Source organism: Mixophyes fleayi, chromosome 11 (assembly GCF_038048845.1).
Source record: "Mixophyes fleayi isolate aMixFle1 chromosome 11, aMixFle1.hap1, whole genome shotgun sequence".
Taxonomy (NCBI): domain Eukaryota; kingdom Metazoa; phylum Chordata; class Amphibia; order Anura; family Limnodynastidae; genus Mixophyes; species Mixophyes fleayi.
In genome coordinates this window covers 72967900-72989088 of record NC_134412.1, presented here as the reverse complement: position 1 = coordinate 72989088, position 21189 = coordinate 72967900, and the positions used below count along the sequence as shown (strand labels likewise).

The window sequence follows — 21189 nt, the reverse complement described above, 5'->3', positions numbered from 1 at the left end:
TCTAAAACGTGGAGAAACAGTCTTTGTTTTCAGTACTGAGTACAGATAGACCAGTTAAAGCATCCACGTCCTCCTCCAGCAAGATAACACTACGGTCTCTGGCTTCTGTAGCTCCAGGTTAATCATCATCATCACCATTTATTTATATAGCGCCACTGATTCCGCAGCGCTGTACAGAGAACTCATTCACATTAGTCCCTGCCCCATTAGAGCTTACAGTCTAAATTCCCTAATATACACAGATGACAGAGAGAGAGACTAGGGTCAATTTTGATAGCACCCAGTTAACCTACCAGTATGTTTTTGGAGTGTGGGAGGAAACCGGAGCACCCGGAGGAAACTCACGCAAACACAGGGAGAACATACAAACTCCACACAGATAAGGCCTTGGTCGGGAATTGAACTCATGACCCCAGTGCTGTGAGTGCTGTGAGGCAGAAGTGCTAACCACTGAGCCACCGTGCTGTCTCATACCTTTCTCCACAGCTCTGCTGGCAGGACTTGTATGTTACACTCTGTAAATACGGTCATTCTGTGGGTTGAGACGATACTTAGTAGAGAGAACCAGTAATGTCACTAAGGCCCCTCCTCAGAAATATTCATGAGCCTTAACCAATAATAATCATGGGGCACTGGTTCCTAGTGATTTAATTGGCTGCACTTTATTTAGATGTATTGGTTCAGTCCACAAAATGGCTGCCTCCATGTAATGCCTGCATTGCTATCCATGGCTATGTGCAGGTTAATCGGGTACAAAAGCTCTCTAGTCTCTGTTTGCTGACTGTCGGGTGATGGCAGCCTTCAGCTCTCGGAGAGACAAGGAAGCTATTCGTCATTTATAGTGCCTTCAGTTTTACTGGCTCTAACACATTTTCCCAGTTGTACTTTGCTGCATGTAGACCTTTTGAAATGTGGGCACTGCATGAAATTTTATATGGTGCCTCTGTCTTTTTACTTGGAATGACTTCAGTGGGAGGGTGTGGAGAAGGGAGGTAAATGGGAAGATGTGTACTGAGCGTTTTCCAGTGGAAGGGGGAGGGTCCCTAGCACAGAGGACCCCAGGGTAGGGACTGGAAAGTGCTGCAGTGTTGTGGTGGTAAATGCATCACTGTAAAGCACAGATAATGCACTCAAATTGTTTCTTTTTGTAAAAAGCAAAAAACAAAACAAAAAAAATGGGATGACCTTGATGTGCAGAATCTGATGGGTCTTGTACATTGTAGGCATTAAAGGGTCTCTAACATTATATTGTTTCCAGTATTGTTTCGCTAATGTAAATATTAAAGGATGAAAGTGTGCCATATTCTTGATGTAGGACTTTACTTAGTTTGTACCGTAGTATATTTTCTTACAGCTCTCCTGTCAACACAGTAACTTAGGGTGATTGACCTAGTGGCGAGGAGCGAGTGTGGTGTCTTTGGGGTATGATGTCACTAGCGGTGTGGCCTAGTGGCGAGGAGCATGTGTGGCACCTTTGGGGCATGATGTCACTAGCGGTGTGGCCTAGTGGCGAGAAGCATGTGTGGCACCTTTGGGGCATAATGTCACTAGCGGCATGGCATAGTGGCGAGGAGCATGTGTGGCACCTTTGGGGCATAATGTCACTAGCGGCATGGCATAGTGGCGAGGAGCATGTGTGGCACCTTTGGGGCATAATGTCACTAGCGGCATGGCCTAGTGGTGAGGAGCATGTGTGGCACCTTTGGGGCATAATGTCACTAGCGGCATGGCATAGTGGCGAGGAGCATGTGTGGCACCTTTGGGGCATAATGTCACTAGCGGCATGGCATAGTGGCGAGGAGCATGTGGGGCACCTTTGGGGCATAATGTCACTAGCGGCATGGCCTAGTGGCGAGGAGCATGTGGGGCACCTTTGGGGCATAATGTCACTAGCGGCATGGCCTAGTGGCGAGGAGCATGTGTGGCACCTTTGGGGCATAATGTCACTAGCGGCATGGCATAGTGGCGAGGAGCATGTGTGGCACCTTTGGGGCATAATGTCACTAGCGGCATGGCATAGTGGCGAGGAGCATGTGGGGCACCTTTGGGGCATAATGTCACTAGCGGCATGGCATAGTGGCGAGGAGCATGTGTGGCACCTTTGGGGCATAATGTCACTAGCGGCATGGCCTAGTGGTGAGGAGCATGTGTGGCACCTTTGGGGCATAATGTCACTAGCGGCATGGCCTAGTGGTGAGGAGCATGTGTGGCACCTTTGGGGCATAATGTCACTAGCGGCATGGCATAGTGGCGAGGAGCATGTGTGGCACCTTTGGGGCATAATGTCACTAGCGGCATGGCATAGTGGCAAGGAGCATGTGGGGCACCTTTGGGGCATAATGTCACTAGCGGCATGGCCTAGTGGCGAGGAGCATGTGTGGCACCTTTGGGGCATGATGTCATTAGTGGCATGGCTTAGTGGTGCGGAGCATATGTGGCACCTTTGGGGCATGATGTCACTTGGAGCCAGGTCAAGTCCTGAAGCGACCAGAAATGATAGTGCATGCAGAGAGGTATTAGAGGCGACCCCTGAATTTACTCATAGCTCTCAGAGATAATGTCAGTGATATTATCATACTAAAAAAGGGACGTTATAATAATGTGACATTATTATATTAATACTACATTCTCCTGTACTGTGCACAATTAAGCAAATTGGGCTTTTAATGTTAGTCCTGATTTGTATGCTGTATACAAGTATTTGGTGGCCAGTAACTGAATGAGATATAACTGATCTGTTTGTTACGCATCTTGAAATTAAATTTTGTTTTGTTCTTAACTTTAAAAATTGGAACCTCTGCAAAACGTAGACTTGTGTTTACCACCCCTGTGGGCTTAACAGCTAGAACTGGTCCCTATCTGTATGTTAAGTTGGTGGATGGTACATGAGGTAAAGCATCCTTAGCATTCCGCTGAGTGCAGAATGTCTGCTCATTCATCCATATAAAACACTTTGTCATATTACACACTGCTCTTCTGCCTGATCTGCCTCCCAGCAAATACTCTTCTTGCTCTCCTTTCCCCCACTCGTCTAATGTATCGGCTGCAAGGTATAAATTATAAGGGCAGTGCCCCCACTATGTGTGGGCTGATTTTGACACATTTCACTGTATATTATTACATTATTGCCACTTCTTCTGGTGGTAGAATTTATATAGAGCTTTAGAATGTAGATATTGTGCAGGTATTACACACAGCTCAGTGTTATCTCCACCTTCCTTTTATTAAAACACATGATGGGACACGGCATTAAGGGGCTAAACATGGTCCATCACACAGATTTCCGACACCTTGTCACTGACCTTTTTATGTGACTCCTAATATTCAGTCGTTTATACTTCACAAGTGAAGTATATACAGAATCATCTCCGGGTTCTGTAATGAAAGCCTGGACGTATGTTTGACTGTTAGATACTTTTTTCTTTTTTACGGTCCCGTAATACATACCATTTTGTCCTTTTTATATATTGGTGTTTTCTCTTCTAGTAACACTGTTATTATAGACTTGGCAGAGGTCATCATTTCTTGAGAAGACTGCTTAATATGTATGCTTGCTCTTTTTAGACAAAAAAAAAAAGCTAAAGCGATGTGAACCACTGGCCCTGGCTACTGCATACAATTTATCTTTGTGGTCCCGTCACACCTTGTTTTAAATCAGGACTGGCAGTGAGCGAACGCCCAAGAGTAGTTTCATGAAGGTCAGAAGGGACATGCTTGAGCGACACAGTTTATCTGGCAAGCTGTTACTATACAAGGATATTATCCTGTTGTAAGGTTACTATACGATTCTGTTGGGAGGCTGCAGGGTTCTGTTGGGAGGCTGCAGGGTTCTGTTGGGAGGCTGCAGGGTTCTGTTGGGAGGCTGCAGGGTTCTGTTGGGAGGCTGCAGGGTTCTGTTGGGAGGCTGCAGGGTTCTGTTGGGAGGCTGCAGGGTTCTGTTGGGAGGCTGCAGGGTTCTGTTGGGAGGCTGCAGGGTTCTGTTGGGAGGCTGCAGGGTTCTGTTGGGAGGCTGCAGGGTTCTGTTGGGAGGCTGCAGGGTTCTGTTGGGAGGCTGCTGGGTTCTGTTGGGAGGCTGCTGGGTTCTGTTGGGAGGCTGCAGGGTTCTGTTGGGAGTAGTGCTTCTGCACATGGCATTCTGAATTGTCTTTCTGATATAATGTTTTATTGCAAAAAAAAATGGATGTATATATTTAATAATCCTAAGCTGCACAGCTCTTTAAATACGATTGTTGATTTTGTGATTCTGCCGGTCTTTGTCAGAGGGAAGTTTCAAATTTGGAAGCGCTGTTTATTTCTGTAAGGGGCCGTGTGATTGGTTGCACACGGCTCACATATTCACTTTGATTGGCTTACAGATTCTTTAGTGCAGTGTGACAGGGAAACACGTACGCACAGGTGTTCCGTTACCTAATAGGAAAGAATCTACACTTTCGTTACCTGCAGCCAGTCTCCAGTTACTACTACAGAAACCGCATGTATGTCAGACAGGTGAGAAACTGCATTTAACATTTGTTTCATAAGTACAGGGCACAGGTAATGAAAGGTAACCCACTCCCTTTTTCCCACCTCAAACATCTGCTTAAATATATGTTTCTGCTGAAAGGGCTGTTTTCTTAGTTAAAGTCAGTGACTGATGATGTGGAACTGATTTTCACACGAATCAGAAATTCTGCACCCGGCAGCATGCAGTCAACAACTTCTACCGAAATGTTCTGATTATTCAGAGCTGCTCTAGCATTCAAGGAACTTATTCATAGTATATTTCCAAGTTTAGTTCAACTACTAAGCAAGGGAAAAGTGTAGAAGTACTTTTCTACCAGTGGAGTTCATCTGTACAGCAGAAGGAGGAAATTGACTTTATCGAATTTATTTATAAAAAGATAATCCCTTATGCCTGAGGTTTAAGTAGAGGATAAAGAGGTAATTACAACATTCTATTGTGCTTACATATTGAATGCTTTTCTTCTGTAGAGTACGCTGGCCTTAGTAACGCAGTGAGCAAATGACTGGATTACCAATCTGTGACATTTGGACTATAAATATTGAATATTTTATAATGTTTTTTGTTTACACGATCAGTTATAATGGCAAAAAAAATCTATAACTGAACGAATATTTGGTTAGGTTACCATATTTTACATGTACTGCCTGCCTATATTCCCCAAAATGTCCATCAGGCTGCCATAGCTATTGTTAACTGAAATGCATTTAACAGATCCAGGAATATTGACCTTTACTTCAACCTTCTATCAATGTGTGATTCCCATTTTGGGTGTGTTTTAGTGACCTCTGCACTTACACATTTTATGCAGGATTGCAAATTACACAACATCTCTGAACTGTAATTGCTTGTTTCATTCAGCTAACTTAATGCTCTACACCCAAAAGTGAATTATCAGTTTGGGATGGAATTATCCTGTAATTAAAATCACCATGGTTGACCTTGGCCTTCTGTTGTTGAATCACAGTCTTGACTATCCACTATCTAGCCTTGACTATCCACGGACTAGTGAGTGACTATCCACGGACTAGTGAGTGACTATCCACGGACTAGTGAAACAGCTGGAGAGCCAAAGTTACCCGTCTATCCTGGCAATAGCCATATTGCAAATATGGCTTTAAAACAATAGTTTCAAATATATATATATATATATATATATATATATATATATATATATATATATATATAGTACATGTTATAGTCTTCAGTTGCTGCTGACTGGTGGACTGCTTTCTCACATGCCCACTGTTGCACACAGTCACTGCTTTGTTCAGGTTAATATACTGTATGTAATACGACGAGGAGTTGCCTCAGCAACACATTTATGTCCAGGGTCATAGAGTGGAATATTTTAGTTGTGTATATGCTGGCCAATAGAATGCCAGGTCCTTGTCTCCAGCACATAACTGATTGATTTGACCAGATGTACCCAAATCCTTTTATTCATGTATTTATTAAATGAAAGGTGATCAAAGCTAATCACTGCATTTCCTTACTACAGAGTACTTGCCGCTTACTAGTATAGTGGTAACGTGTCTATAGGTAATTTTGCAGCATGTTGAAGGTATTCTTTTCAGCATTGATTTCTCTTCCTTTATAACTGCATCTGTTCAGACTTTATTATAGACTCAGAATGGTTTTTCGTACAGAGAGAAACTCCAAATTACCCAAGCAGTATAATTACTGCAATATGTCTCCAACTGCAGTCACATCTACAATAGTGTCACAGAAGCCGAACCACACACTGTCTGGTATGTAATAAATAATAATATCTAGGATATGTAACCCAGCACGCTGTTTGTCAGCTTACTTTCCAGTGTTTAGGAGGTGACATACAATACAGCTCTGTTTCCCTGGCATCTTTGAGATTGTCGGCTGCGTTTACCTGACAATTTTTCACCAGTTCTTGAAAGACTTATCCTGGTTCTGAAGTTTGGCTTTTATAATGTAGTCTGCTTGGTATCTTCTTTTCAGTATTATCCTCCTTGCCAAATTGTGTATCTGAGCCTTTGCATGATCTGTAGATCAACAGACTTTGGCAGCCTGTTGTTGACTTGGAGTGCTGGAACTTGTAGTTCTACAGCCAGGTTTAAAGTGAAGGCATGGTTATGTACCGCTTTATTCCACCCAACTGTTTTATCTGTGTGCACTCATAGCATGTAGAATCCATATGTTGCATACCACAACAGAAGTACATTATTATTACTGTATAATTATTAACCAATTTATAATGAACAATATTGAGCGGTTGTATAAACCTTTAAACCTGGCAGGATAAACCACTTCAGAGTAAGGCTTGTGATTTACTCAAGTGGAGTGATAAGTGGTTTTCTAAAGGTCAGCGTACAGGCCTACACAATGTGAATTATTTTCGTTTTAGCCCTGATCGTAAATCACTTTGCACAAGTCTTTTATCCCATATTTCTACGTGATTCAGCAATCTTCCAGTGTTTTTATAGATTTATAGGTTTTAAAAGCTTTAACTGAAGGATGTCAAAGTACCGTGTCTGCTACCTGTTTTGTGTTTTTTTTATTTACCTTCCATGTTTTGGTTTCATACCTCTTAAATTGGGGAACATCAGTATCTGCAGGGAGAAACCAGATAACACGCACTTTGCTCTAGCAGATCTGGAAGCTGAGAGTGGGACACTGAGGGTCCTGGATGCTGCTGAAGCTGTTCTCCAGTAGTTTCTTCTCTGCTTCTGACTTACATGATTTATGATGTTATAATGCTGCTGGACATTATAGGAAGAGTCTAGTAGCGTTGTGGTTAACTTCTAGCTGTGGCGGTGTTGCTCATACACTACATTGAGGTAGATGATCTGTGAAAGTAATTTTTATATGGTCTACCTTAAATCCCCCACCTAAAAAAACAAAAAAGCGCACACACACACAAAAACACAAAACCTCTTGTGGCTGCTGTGTGAATTACTTATTGCTGTAATGAAATCAGATGTCTCACTTAGCAGCGTGTACAGGCCTGAAGACTGCACAGGGCTCTACTTGTAACTACATCGTTGTCTCCTCTCATTATCTGTTAACGGTGCTCAACATGCCATGATTCTTTGATAAATGGAGGTCGCTGAAGTCTCCTGAGCTAAATCCAGGAAGGACTGGAATTGATAAAAGAAATCTGTATTACAACAGGGAATGAGCAATTTGTTACACACTGGTGGTGTGTGTGTTTTATGATGTTTGCATCTGAGCCTTCCAGGGGTCTGATATGATAGATGTGAAGCGATGTTCCATTTATATAAGTAGTGTAGCTGGTAATATTATTACTATACATGACCATATGAACCATTCCACTCCTCTGGGGTATGAGTGTGCAACAGCCTGCACAATCTCTGCCTCGTTACCAGTGACATTGTGAGCGTTGGCTTCCTGTTTGCAGTGATAAGAACACTTAGCCTGTGGCTCTTTATACTGTAATGTCGCCTAGTGTGATGTACTGCCCTCTCCTTACTTTTGTTTGAACAATACAAAGCCACTGTTTATTAGTTGCCATAGAAGTCCGGGGTGGTACTGATGTAGGTGGTTGCTTGTGCATATAATTTAGGAGGCATGTGGTGCTGGTTAGAAGAGGTGGAGGATTTTATTTTCTCCGAAAGCACAATTTATTCCGTATTTTTCCCTGTTGAAATGCAGAAAAGAGCATTTGTCTATGAAAGGCTTTGTAACGCACTGTAGGCACAATGTGTCCTTAGCAGAGCCCCTGTGATTGAGGCAAAAGGTTCATGAAATGCGGCGACTCTGTGCAGTGGGAGTAATGAAATGGCAGCTGGAGCATTTCTCTGTGGTTACACCTTGTCCGCAAGGAGCAGTAAAAGATTTCCACTTGGCTGCAGTTTCTATTGCCTCCTTTAGAGAGCGAGCAGGAGGAAAGTTTCATTGAACAGGATCATATTTAAATGGCTGGCAGGAGCTGTTACACAGACTGTACTAGGGAACATGGCCACCGAGTCTGTCTTGTTGGAGGGGCAAAAAATGGGCATTTTATAAAAGGCTTTTGAAAGTCAATTTAATAGTATGATACCTATAATGCAAGCAAGGTATTTTTATAAAGCTGATTTGTAAAATAATTATTTCACAATAATGGCGCTCTGCACCATATCTATAATGTCCTGGAAAAAGTAATTCCCTGCACCTAAGTTTGAAAAGAATCTAGTGTGTGGGGACAGCAGAAACATATTTCTAAAATATAGATATCACTAGGGAGAAAACCTCCCAAAGGTCTCTTGTATACTCCAAATCATACCTGCCATAGAACAGCAACATGGTGCCAGTTGGTTAATATTTATAGAAACAATTTTAGATGTATTTAGCATTTTTATGCATTAATTTTCAGCAGATGTTATTTTGCACACTTTTTCTGTGCACATGTTTTTATGAATTCCACCAATAAGTTTTGTGGGTTTTTGTGTCTTTAAAGCCCTATAAATTGTCGCTGATGCATAAAAATGTATCTGCTATAAACATAAAAAAAAGTGTAGAAATAATACAGATAAACCATCTGTTTTGAAGTATTTTTCTTTTTTTCTTAACTGTTCATTCAGCTGTATGGTCCATTAGTTGTTCTCTAACAATAATGCTGGCAGAACTGTGCCCTTGATAACCCCGAGAGCGATGTGGAAATTAGATGCCTTGTCCTGGTTGACCTGCTAAGTTGAGCATTTGCACTGTGCGGTGTCTGCTGGATATTTCAAGGCTGCCTAGTGATCTATGTATTTTTTTGCAGACTTGAAATTATTTACTCGGCCAAAACAACTTTTCCAGCCCTGATGGCACTAACAGGAGACAACTTCACTAAGCTGCTGGAGCGTACAGGTCATGGAAACCTGCAGTGCCTTGTAATATAGATGATAATTTACAGGCAGAGTGCATTATTCCTTATAATTTGCACGTTTTCCTAATGAACACTAAAGTGATGATTATACAGACATTTACAGGAGTTTATAAATATATAAGCATTGCTTGTGTAGTGGCATGGTGGCTTAGTGGCTAGCACTTCTGCCTCACAGCACTGGGGTCATGAGTTCAATTCCTGACCATGGCCTTATCTGTGAGGAGTTTGTATGTTCTCCCCGTGTTTGCGTGGGTTTCCTCCCACACGCCCAAAACATACTGGTAGGTTAATTGGCTGCTAACAAATTGACCCTAGTCTGTGTGTGTCTGTCTCTGTCTGTGTGTGTATTGGGGAATTTAAACTGTAAGCCCCAATGGGGCAGGGACTGATGTGAGTGAGTTCTCTGTACAGCGCTCCGGAATTGGTGGCGCTATATAGATAAATGGTAATAATAAATAGTGTAACAGGATTAGATGACTGGCTGCTCAGATACCTCCCTGGGGTGTAAGATCACACTGGAAAGCATCCAATATGCATTCTCATGATTTTTTCATGTCTGATGTGTTTCATTAATATTCTTGTCATTAACACCAGACTGGCCCATTAGCTGCCTGTCTTTGGTCTACAGATGCCTGGATCTAGCTGACCACACAGTCCTGTCATCACACAGGGAGGGGGGCAGTCTGGATCCAGTCCGGGTCTTCCTGGCTGCTGTAGGGGAAGGAGGGCTGGAAGGGGCTGATCTCTGTCCCCTCCCCCCCCGGCTGCTGATGTCTGGTGTACAGAGTCTGGATCAGGCATGTGGAAGTGTCTGCTGAACAGCTGAGGAGGAGGGAGCAGGAGCAGCGTGCATGTGGGGACAAGAGGCGGAAGGGCAGCGCTGCTACCAGGGACCCGGAAAGCTGCTGCATGAGCGCCGTCTGCAGACTCTATTGTTCAGCTGCATCTCTCCTGCTGCCCCGCTCGCCCTCTGTCTGCCTCCCAGGACCCCTCTAGGTCCCCTCCATGGGGAGCAGCCGGGCCCTGGCCGTAGCTCCAGGACTCCGGGTCACTTCGCACGCTGGACGCTGCTCGGATCACAGGCAAGTGGTGAGAGATTCCCCCTCCTCCTCGTGTGTTGTGTGTATTCATGGATTGGAGGGGAAGGGGGGGGGGGGGGGGTCTGGCATTAAACACCAGCAGGCAGCTGCCCCCTTTGATCTCCTCCACTTGTTTGAGGGCTGGGGGGTGACGGTGACTAAAGCCATTCATAAGCTGATGATGATCCCACTGCATTCCTTCTTCTTTAGTTCTACTCTTAAGAGATAATCTGGTTAATATTGATTGCACCCTAATTTTATGGTTTTTCCCCAGAGCTCTTTAGAGATCAGTTGTTTTAGTGAAGTGTTATAATGTTGCACTCCTGTATTATGGGAAAAGTACAATTTGGTTGCCAGAGACCATATGCCAGACATGAGACCAAAGGGTTAAAGTCCGTTTTAAAACTAAAAGCTGCTTTGCTCTCCATGATGTCTGACTGAGGCTTTGAGTCTTTAATCCATTTGACTACCTGCTGTAAACATGCACACAGGGCAGTTTTTTTTTTCACAATGGGCTGCAGCCAGAAATATTTTTGGACAGTGTCTCTGCCAGCCCTTGTGAACAGAGGTTTGGACTTTGGTGTAGCTGTGTGTGCCTCCCCATGTCCTCTCTTACCCTTTTCTAATGCCTGAAGTGCAGAAGTGTATCTTGGAATGCCTTTCATATTTAATTGGAGCAGTGTTGGTGTAAGTCTGTAATGTTTACTCAGACCATGTTCTCGGCTGCAGCGACAGACTGCCCTGACCACTTTCTATTTGCTGAGAAAACCAACTACACTTCTTCTTCTTCTTTTCTCTTTCTTAGCCAGGAGCTTTTTAGCCTTTGGAACACATGTGGCTTCACTCATTCACAGCGCAGTGTAATGTCTGCTTGGCTTTTCAACCTCATGTGTTTTTTGGGGGTTGGAGGGGGGGGGGGGTGTATTTGAAATCCAGAGAGTAACCTGGAAACCGCCTGTCCATATTTATCACATCCTTCCTAACTGAAAAAAAAAAAGTGAAGCAAGTCTAGAGTTGATGGCAGTTGACAGTCATAAATTGTTTAAGCTTCTTGGATTGTCTCATAAATCACCGCTCTTAGCTGTGTGTGTAATTTTTTCTTTCCCTTTGGTAACTTAACCGTTAACGGGATTTAGGGCCATAAAGACTGTAACATTATCCTTATTCCAAGCCTACTGATGTATGCAGAGTGTTTCCAGATTTCTCACTTGCTCTGCTATCCTATTTATTTTAATAATATTTAGACTAACCCTATAAGAAGTCAGTGTGTCCAAATTCCTAAGTATTCTGTTCCCTGTGATCACTCAAGCTGTTCTACCAGGGCAGAACTTTTAAGTGAGTACAGTGTTTTTTTTCTATACTGGCTAAGTATTTTGTTGCATGTCCAATAAAAATATATGGCTTGCCAATTCATGTGCACAATGCTAAACTACTCTCTTTGCTACAAAGTTCTGTGGTCAACATTTAAGTAGTGTGATGTCAGATTTCATCATTAAATCTCTCTAAATTTAATAAAAACAAATGTTGGTGTTCATTCTGGATTTAATATTATTGTTTATTTGTATAGTATACTATGCAGTGCTTTTATAGAGAATATTTACTAAGTCCCTGCCACATTGGAGCTTAGTCTAATTTCCTACCACACAAACCCACATTATGGTGTGTTTAATCAGGACTTAAAATGTATTGGTCACCTGCACATAGCAGGGAGAAGTTCTGTGGACCGAACCCACATTCATTAGAATACATGCCATTATGTAACTAGGCACTGATGGACATAACTGAGGCGTGAAGTATGTCACAGCCATGTCACTTGTTGCTATTAACTGGTTAGATTGAATATTGTTTTGGTCCACAAAACTGATGCCTCCTTCGCATGTAGATAAATTGTCCACTTGTGGCATTTAAATCCAGTATAGAAATCAATAGTGCTAATCATTTGGGTCATAGTTCTTACACATGTGTGTTTTGTTTGTTTGTTTTTTTTTTGCGTCAGGACTATTAGTACTATGGTAAATTTGGACAGTGGTGTTTACTGTTTATATGCATCTTTTATGCATCATGCAGTGCCCTGAGGAGCTCCATAGGGCAGTGGCTGATATGAATGATTAAAATATTCTTTGTAAATGATGCACTGTATGGTGACTCTTTTTTAAAGTTAACAATTATTATTTAGTTGTAGGTCAAGGAAGCCTTTCCAAGACTACATTAGCAAATGTTTCAAAGGAAGTAGGACTAATGGCCTGGTCCTTTGACCTGTAAACTTTAGAGCTCTCCATGTCTTGACAAGTAAGCCTACAGCTTTCCTTTCCAGAAGGGGTTGACAATTTATGTTTGGTGTATTTATTGCCTTCACATGCTGAATGCAGATGTTTAGGAATGAACTAACTTTGTTGAGATTGCAGCTTATCAATTCACTAGTAACAAAGGACATCACTGAGATATAAAGCTGATTATTTATGGGAGACTTTGTCGTTATTGCCTTTAGAGTTTATAGGTAAGAGAGACAGGTGGTAGGATGCTTTCATGGGTCATGCTTGATAGCATTTGTATGTGGACCCCCCCCCCTCCCCACAGATGGAGGATAGACCCTTTAACACTACATGCAATAAGGTTAACCTTGTAAGAAAATGGCTGTAAGCAGCAGTGAGTGGGTCTCGAAGGAAATCATTTATTGTGATAAAAACCAGATTGCTTAGAATCTTATATTTACCATCCTCCTGAGTTTTCATTGTCTAAAATGCTCCTTTTTGAAAAGGAAATACCATTGGAAGTTACTTGGAGCCTGGAGCACTTGAGTACTCATTGTATTTTGGCCAACTGGGTGCTTGGCAGGCAGCACATGAAATGTTATTTGATCTGACTGTACGATAAAACGAACTAGCATTACACCATTTTTTTCCCCTGCCTGCCTTGTGACTGTTGAAAGTGATGCATCAGCCATTGCCGCTCAATAGCATGTGTGACTGAAGCTGAATACATCAGTTTTAATCAGGTTTCCGGGCAAATGCATATCTGTATTCTTCTTTCTACACGATCAGACAGAATTACGAATAAAAGGTGTAGGTCTGTTGAAATGCAAAAAAGCTATAGACAATTGTGGTCATTATGCACTTGTTCCCCCTCTACCCCTCTTGTGTTGTCCTGGTTTGGGTTTGTACTTCAGGGTTGGCCATTGATTTAATGTTAATTGTTTCTTACCCCTTTCTCCCTTCTTGAGGGCCCTGATACCCATTGAAGAGATTAAAATGGATCACAGCCTTAGGATAGCCCTCCACCCCCACAAGGTTTCCTTAATCTAAGCAGTTCTATAAAGAGAAGCAGTCACTTATTGAACTTAGTCTTCAGTCCTTCTTCCCACCAAGAGATTTGTGTAAAGCGTTGGTTTACCCTCTTGGGCTGTCTTTGTAACATGCCTGCATTCCTTCCATGTTCTTTATTGATTCCACCATAGAAATGTAATGTATGTGTACCTGTCGTACAGTTTTGGAAAACTAATAATACAGGCTTAATAACTGTACATTGTAGTATGATATTATACACCTTTAATGTGACTAATATGTCATACCTTTATTCTTTGGGAAATCTAGTGTATTTTGCCATTAAATACCCAAATAAGTAACATAGTTGATGAGGTTAAAAAAAAGACACCAGTCCATCAAGTTCAACCTATTCTGGATCTCCTGCGACCCCTCTCTTATATTTGAAATTGATCCATATAAAGCAATTGCCAATCTGTTTCATTATGGCAAAATCCCTCCTGACCCAATATTGCAGTCCTATGTCTTCCTGGATCCACTACTATCCTTCGTTTTAATTAACGTATGTAACCCTGGATACCCTTTCCTGCTAAAAATTTGTCTAACCCTATCTTTTAGTGCATGTGACATAATTGAGTTGAGTATTTGAGTCTGGCAATTTCTTAAATTTTGTTTCTTTTTTTTTTTTGCATTGAATATCCCCACATATACACTTTAGCGCCACGTCTGCCTTAAAACACAATATTTGCCAACTTCGTTTTCTGACTAATATTTTGTGCCGTTGGACAGTTTTCCTGTACATTAGTTTTTAAAGTATATTTGTGTTACAATATAAAGTCATTTACAAGGAAGAATATTCTGTTGGAAAATGGAACCAAGGGTTGCAAAGCGCTGTTGAACACAATTTTGGTCCTGGCTAAAAAAGGTGAAGATCCCCTTTTGTAATGTATTGTTCCATAACTACAACCACTGGTCTGGATTGTATGGCTAACCCCTGTTATCTTCCAAGGCTGGGCTGGCTGTTGTGTTGTGTCCTAGTACTGTGTTTATCTATGGCAGATAACATTTGTCTGTTGTGCTCACTGCATTAAGCCTTTGCTCCCCTGATCGTGTTCCATTTTGCTTGTAGTCCGTCATTGCTGTGTCTGCACTTTGTACATAATATTCGATGATGCATTGCCTGCATGCTTGACACGTTCCACAGGCTTTTACAACTTGTTATAGTGTATTAATCAATGTCTTCAACCAATATACAGCTTCTTACTAGCTGTGTGGTCAGCATTGCCTCATGAATTCTATCTTGGTTTAGAAGCTGAAATCTGAAGGTAGGATGGGGATACCTGGGGGGTGTGAGGGAGGGTACCTTCTATGTCTAAAGTGTGTTTGTTTTGGCTTCTAGTTGGTAATTCTCATGGTGCAGGTTAAGAGCTAAGGAGTGCTATGATTTATGCCAATAGGAATTACCTATGCTGCCAGCTAGGCTCATGCCTAGAGCATTATCCTCCATTCTTTATAGGGTGCTACAGAAGATCCTCTTACAGGTAGGATCTACATCTTATAGATTAGTACATGCATGAATATAATAAGCATAGTAACGGATACATGAATACAATTAAGCATAATAGCACGTGGGTGGACAAGTATAACAATATACAGATTGAATGGATACCGGTACAAATTTCATGCCTGTCGGTGAACAAACAGCAGAAGATTCAGCATAAGATCAGGGTCTAGGGAGAGGTGGACAGACATGAGACCTTACATTCTAGAGGGAGGGGGATATGACACAGTAGGTGCAGATAGGACATGAGTGAATGTGGTGGATGCAGGAAGTATATTATTATTTGTCTGTATTGATCAATGTTGGATCTAAAAAAAAAAATGCTCATCATCCCAAAAAAGTAATGTCAAATAAAGATGTTAAGTTGTAAACACCCCCCCCCTTTCTGAATCTGTCTCCCACACATGTTTTGCATGTTCTTCAAATGGAGAAGCTGAGACTGGGCAATGATGATGTAACTACAGACAGACCCTTTATAGAACAAATGACTTTCTAGATCATATAGGTATTTGCTCATATACTATTGGATCAGAGATAGTTAGTTTATTGAATATTATTGAGCAGTTTTGTTTTGTTTTTTTGTTCTCATGATCAGACGGTACTAAGCTCTTGTATAACTGTCTATTCTGTGTTTATTAATTGGGTTTCTAACTGCCAATAATATATATGTTTGTGTGATTTTATTTTAATATGTATATGAACCTGAGTAGCTGAGTGTCGTTTTGTTTTGTTGAGTAGGCACAAGATTGTGTAAATATTTTTTTAAATGGACTGAAAATTCTCATTCTTAAATGTAATCCTCCCATAATCTCCTACAGCATTAGCACAGAGCAGTGTGTGGATACCTACACGTTATGAAATGATTGGATGAATCTGGTCCCTTTTTTTCTGGTTGTTCAATTACGATGTGTATGGTGTTAGACTGACACCTTCTATTCAAGAGGGATCAGATACATGTATAAGATCTAATAACAAGGCTCTCTTCAAATGCTCGCCTGTTAGCACAGTGACTCTTGTATCTGAGGGGGAAGGCTGACTTTAGTACACTTGCAATTTCTCTAAAGCATCAATAATGGCGCTTTTAGTACACTCGGAGCATTGGTGTGTATTTGAAGTATCTGCAGATTGTAATAGCATTTTCCTTGAAATAGCCTCCGAATCCTACGTGGACTTAAATGCTTCTGTATGTTGGTCTTGTGACTTTATTGGAGGTCAAAAGTAGAGTGAACGCCAACAAATGTCCCTTCTGTATTAAGTGTGCAGAGATTGTTAGGGGGATTTATAATGAGTTTCTGCAATCAGGCATGAGCAGAGCATGCTGGGAGTTGTAGTTTTGAAGCATCTGCAGCACCACTGGTGGCTAGTCTCTTAGCCTAATTGTCTTTGGTACCTTAAGTCTAAACTGTTTTTAGAACATCAAGCAAGGATTTCTCTGCTTTAGGTTCCAATATCCATATTCCCCACTAAACTTTCAACTCTGCAGATGCTGAATTTTTCAGTTGCACAAACTATCATTGGTAGCAGACAGGGGAAACTGTTGGAAAGGTGACTGATAGGCGCATCACAATAATTGGGAACTAGCCAGAAATAAACCCTGAATACCTCTCTTAAAAACTGCTTGATGTTCTTAAAGATTTAAAACAAAAATCAAAATTTTAGGTTTCACCTTGAGAGCAGAAAACATGGCTGGATTTGGGTTTATATGCTGGATTTGCAATTTATCCATAAACTGCCCACACTCACAACTTAAATATAAACTTGCACTTGTGTAATATTACAGGAGTTCTTCAGTAGTAATGTATCTGCATAGCTTTTAAAAGCTCATTTCAAGTGTTTAAAACTCTTAATTATTTTGTTCATCTAAAAACTGTGGCTAATAGTTTTCTGCTAAGAGAATATTATATTAACAAGCTGGGGCGACGGTTATAGCTCTCGCGTCCACATTCAATCCATCCAAAAAAGGCATGGAAACTTTCCTGGGTTGCTCTGACATTGCAGTAATTACATAAACAGGGATATTCTGATTACACCTTTAATCCCATCCATTTTATAAATTAAGTTTAAAACGCTGGCTTTAGACTCATTAATTACAGGTCTCGTGTTCGGGGCTTGTGTCTTAGCACCATTCAGGTCATCCAGTACAGGCTAAAAAAGAAAAGGAAAAAGCCAAACAAAATATAATGTCGCATCAGCCCGTTCTTCAGATGCAACGTTTGGGCATCCGTGATTCTATGTGATGTATGTAGTATAGAGGGCTGTGACATTCACACTTGGCCTCCAGGATGAGCGGTAAGTTGCTGGATGAATTATTTGACGTTATTGAATGCAGATAGAAATGATCTGTACCAGAACTGCTCGCGTACATCCTCACTCTCTTCTCGACCATCTGCAATCAGTCTCCCGTCCCCCTCTTCACTCCACCGAGACTGCCGTGGCTACATTGACCAATGATCAACTTATGGCTAAATCAAAGGCTCATTCTCATCTTCCATGACCTCTACGCAGCTTTATATACAGTTGACCACCCTCTTCTCTCTGATTTCCTTCACACCACTGTTCTCTTCTTTTTAACGTCCTACCTTTTTTAATGCTCCTTCAGTGTCTCTACTACGGACACATCCTCCCTTCCACTCCCTTTACCTGTTGGGGCTCATTATGGTCTGTTCTCTGCCCTCTGCTTTTCTCTTAATACCTCTTCTCTTGGGGAACTAATGTTTCTTTTGGCCTCAACTACCTCTAGGCAGACTACATACACATCTTCCCGGACTCCCCTGACCTCTCCTAAAGCTCAGCATGTTCAAATCAGAGCTCATCATTTCCCCTCCTCTAGTCTACCTCGTGGTGACAACATAACAGTGGGTGGACAAGTATAACATTACACCAGATTTGACTCCCTCCACATTCCCTACCAGCTCCGCTCCCATGTCCACTCTGAATCCCACTACTAGCTCCTCTTGTCTCAGCATTGACTGACGGCTCATAAGCAGGGCCCTCTACCCTTTATCTTATGTCTGCATCTATTTCATGGACTTAAGCTAGGTACACACTACAGAAAAATTCTCCCAATGCGATATCATTAATGTTATTACCAATGACTGAAAGGATCGTTCAGCATGGCGATTCATGTGTACACACTTACACTATTTTATACAATTTACCTTCAGATCTCTGCTCTTCCTCTGTCGTAACCATCTGCTGAGAAGATCGTGACTGTAAACTCTATGAAGATCTGACTACACTGCTGGTCATCGGTGCAGACACACTGCAGAATTTGTCTGACATTGTTTAAAAAAACATGATCGTTGTAGCGTACACACTAATGCAATATCAGACCTAACAGTCGTTTTATCGTGTGATTGGCGCGATAATCTGGGGAAAAACCTGTAGTGTGTACCCAGCTTTAGTCTGTACTTGTTCTATTTCTGTACTCGGTTTGTATGTTGTGTGGTTTGTAACTGATGGCTGCAGTGTTTTGTGGCGCACTACAAATAAACGATGATCTGTACTGAGATCTGGAAATGACTGGAATAAAAGCCAGATTTTAGCAGAACGGTTTTTAGGTTGAAACAATATTCATGATACTGATGTGAATGTTTAAACATTCCCTGTAGAGCACTGCGTAACGCGCTGTATAAATAAAGGTGAAAAATAATGGCAGCCTATGTCCTCAGTGATGTCACTGGCTGAAAGGGAATTAATAAGCTGCATCCTCAAACTGTGTGTGCAGGTGAAGGATACACTCTATCTAAATTGTACAGGAAATGACCACGTATTTACTTTTCAGCAGATCTAGCGCATTGAATTTAAATTTATGGTCCTGGATTGTGCACACTATTCAACTTCTTCCCCTCATTCATTATTTATGGTGATAATTTGCAGTGCAGAGATGGTTGAAATGCTGAGGATGTCTCTGGCTCTCATAAAATGTCAGTCAATGTTTCTGTGGGAATTCAAGTTGAACCAGCCATCCTGAGCCGACGTGCTTTTAAAAAGTTGCATAAACATTTTCTGTTTTGGCTTTGTTTTTAAATATTTAAAAATGATGTATGGTTTCTCACTTTCTTGAAGTCCAGTCATCGCGATGATGGTGATGAAGCAAATGTCTGCATATGAGGTTTACTCCCTGTAACAAATTTAGTTTGCTTTAATCATCAGATGTCAGAATACAAGGTTATATTTCAGTGATGGGAGTAAAGCCATCCACTTAAGGACTATACATGCAACGATTTGGATAGTCTGTTTGGTTGTTTCAAATAAGATTGGTTCCTTATTGCTGATTTATAGCCCTAGAATAGTCAGCGTTTGTTGTTCATAGCTAAGATCATCATCATCACCATTTATTTATATAGCTCCACTGATTCCGTAGCGCTCTGGAATTAGTGGCGCTATATAAATAAACTCATTCACATCACTCCCTGCCCCGTTGGAGCTTACAGTCTAAATTCCCTAACACACACACACACACACACACACACACACACACACACACACACACACACACACACACACACACACACACACACACACACACACACACACACACACACACACACACATAGACTAGGGTCAATTTTGATAGAAGCCAATTAACCTACCAGTATGTTTTTGAAGTGTGGGAGGAAACCAGAGCACCTGGAAGAAACCCAAGCAAACACGGGGAGAACATACAAACTCCACACAGATAAGGCCATGTTTCGGGAATTGAACTTGTGAGGCAGAAGTGCTAACCACTGAGCCACCGTGCTGCCCATCAATCAGGCCTTGGTCAATCTGCTGCCCGGCCACTGTATGATTGTGCTAAAACCACCATGTGAACCTATCAATTGGCCTATGCACAGTGACCAGATCATCCAATTTGTTCATTCACATGGTGACCGAATTGGAGAGCGGTCTAGGGTAGTGTTGGGTAACCTGTGACGCTCCAGGTGTTGTGAAACTACAAGTCCCAGCATGCTTTGCCAATATATAGCAGGTTATTGCTGGGAAGGGTATGCTGGGACTTGTAGTTTCACAACACCTGGAGTATCACAGGTTAGCCAACACTGGTCTAGGGGCTCGGCACTTGCGTTGAGTTACCACGTCTGGGCATTTTATATATCTTAGACTGCTGTTTACTTAAGTCATCTTTATAATTGGGCGATTTATTTCTGTAAACAAGCTATAGGGTGAGAAAAAAATATATGCTGTTTTTAAGTTTAATTTTGACTGTCATACTTTGTATTCTTGCTATTATATGGTGAAACAGTGTACGCAGAGAAAAATGAAATGAAACATTGGTGGGTGTCCAGAGAGCTAATGTCTTTTTTTACAATTCCTGTATTTTGTTTTTTTTTTTTTATATGGTTTCATCTTGTATCCCTTTAGACTTCAGTGCTGATAAATTGTAGGATGATTTTTGAAGCACAGTTTTACAGTCTTTCAACAATACTGCAAGTCAAACTGTAACAACTAACAATTTTGTGATTAGCGTGTGGATAAAAACCACTTTGAGAAAGCGGTTATGTGACGACTTTCAAATGTCAAAACACAGTCTCACATTGAAATGTGCATCCTGTCCACAGTGTAGCAGCCTTTTGATGAATGGTGCTCAGTGCTGTTATGTCTTGTGGTTCCATGTTTATGACATTATACTGTCCTTACTTTGCATTGTAGCTTTATATTTGAATATCCTTCTCCTTTTTTTTAAATTTTTTTGGTTTGGTACCTTTTTAAGAAACCATATTTTTATGACTGGCCAGCTGGCATTTAGTCACTTTATTTGGGTTCTGTAAATCGGATGAAAACAATTTTGTGTTAGTACGGATACACCTATAATTTAACTAAAACGACCAGAATGTGCTGTCACAAAGGTGCTTTCTGTCTTTACACAAACTGATTATATGTAATGGGGAGTACATCAAAATATGCTAGGATCCTTCTTAATTTCTACACAATCTTTATTT

The 21189-nt window shown here is 41.4% G+C and overlaps 1 protein-coding gene across 8 annotated transcripts in view; it reads left to right on the top strand.

Moving 5' to 3' along the window:
- Positions 1 to 21189, top strand: part of RERE (arginine-glutamic acid dipeptide repeats) — a 243916-nt gene that overhangs the window by 70530 nt on the left and 152197 nt on the right. Inside the window, exon 1 of one of the 8 annotated variants that reach the window (XM_075191665.1) lies at positions 4409 to 4488. The exons of 6 other annotated variants lie outside the window; for them this stretch is intronic. The gene's annotated coding sequence lies outside the window, so the exon portion shown is untranslated. Of the gene's footprint in view, positions 1 to 4408; positions 4489 to 10121; positions 10437 to 21189 lie in introns of those variants that run through there. One more of the 8 variants, XM_075191664.1, reaches the window with a different exon arrangement.